This window comes from Microtus oregoni, unplaced genomic scaffold, assembly GCF_018167655.1.
Source record: "Microtus oregoni isolate MIOR12 unplaced genomic scaffold, Mior012 000073F_000, whole genome shotgun sequence".
Lineage (NCBI taxonomy): Eukaryota > Metazoa > Chordata > Mammalia > Rodentia > Cricetidae > Microtus > Microtus oregoni.
Genome location: NW_024543980.1, coordinates 3,189,441 through 3,191,206, shown reverse-complemented (window position 1 = coordinate 3,191,206; position 1,766 = coordinate 3,189,441). Strand labels below are relative to the sequence as shown.

Below are 1,766 nucleotides of genomic sequence, written 5' to 3'. Positions count from 1 at the left end.
AGCTTTTTTAGGATCATGAATTATAGGTTCAATGTCCTTTGTTTATGGCTACAATCCACTTATGAGTGAGTACATACCATATTCATCTTTTTGGGTCTGGGTTATCTCACTCAGTAAAGTGTTTTCTATGTCTATTTATTTGCATGCAAAATTTAAGATATTGTTTTTTGCCACTGAGTAGAACTCTAAAGTGTACCACACCTTCTTTATCCATTCTTCTACTGAGGGGCACGTAGGTTGTCTCCAGGTTCTGGCTATTACAAATAGTGCTGTTACGAACATAGTTGAACAAATGCTTCTGTGGTATGATAGAGCATCTCTTGGGTATATTCCAAAAAGTGGAATTGCTGGATCCTGAGGTAGGTTGACATTCAGTTTCCTGAGAAACCACCACACTGATTTCCAAAGTGGTAAATTATGTGTATGCATATGTTTGGAGCATATCCATTATGTTGAACTTCCAGCACTAGGAATGAGTGTGTATTATCATGTAATATGAATACCTACTAGAAACTCATAATGCATAAGAATAGAAACACCAACATTCAAGCAATGTTGTCAAATAAACAACACAACTTCTTTTAGTGAACATTTGTTGTTGAAATACTGATAAAGCATTTAATATTTTTATTTCTGTTCACAATAAGCAAGCTGAAATATTAAGTCCTGGTATACTCTGACAATTTTCAAGAACAACTACAATAAAAAGAGCAAACATAGAAATGTTTACTAATCCAGGTCATAACAGAGAGTGGTCAGCTGATCCTCACAGGGCTTGGCAGTCAGTTTGTAATTGCTGGCAGTGAATAGAGAAGTGGAATTCTCAGCTAGGTATTTAGGGAAATGATACAGATAGGTAGACACTCACATAAGACTATGCCTACTAAGGAGGGAATGGGTCAATACAGTCCCAATTTGAGTAAATAATCGTAGGAGGTGTGGAGCCCCATAAACCTGAGACATTGGAATATGAGGATAAGCCAGGTGGATTTCAGCAAACTGGAGCTTTTCAAACTGGCAGAGCAGCTGGGTGCCCAGCATCCTGTTGAAATTCTCTCTTATTCAATATACAAGTTCATCAACAGAATATTCCCTATTATCATCCTTTCCCTGTGATTTCACAAAAGTGACATACTCTGCGAGAATAGTATCTACATTCTTCTCAGCAGGGAGTTGGAATAACTGTTTATGCTTGTTTATCAGTTCCCAGTCCTCAACAAGACATGACTTAAGTTCATCAGGCAACTTCAATTCAACTCCCATTCTCACCTTCCCTGCCTGCTTAGATTGACCAGTGGTGACAGTCCCAGCCACATTCTGGTGAGGAATCTGTGGTACTGTGCTGGTACCACTGCCAACTCTGTTTTCTCGAATATTCTGCATGTTCTTTGGCACTAGTATGTAAGGCGCCGATCCTGAAGAAGATGGTTTTATCCACAGGAAAGCTTTTTTCCATGGAGTGATGACCTTTCCCGACAGGGTACCCGCTCTCTACTCTGTTACCTTTCTCAGCAGTGTAGCTGCTTTGGGAGGACTGACCTCTCTCCCCAGAATGAATTTTCTCAAAACAGATGACTTTCTTTTCCATCTGACCTTTCTCAGCAGAGAGTTCTCTCTCTGCAGGGCATGTTTTCTCAACAAAGTGAACTCTCTTCCCAGCATGCATTTTCTCTGTAGAGCACTGGGAAGATAGGCTTTTCTCTGCAGGACAACTTGTTTGGGGAGGGCAGATTCCCAGAGCAGGTAGATGTTTCTCTGCATGTTGG

General features: G+C 40.3%; 1 pseudogene; it reads right to left on the bottom strand.

Moving 5' to 3' along the window:
* Positions 1-729: 729 nt before the first annotated feature.
* On the bottom strand, positions 730-1,284 carry LOC121441035 (annotated as a pseudogene).
* Positions 1,285-1,766: the final 482 nt, after the last annotated feature.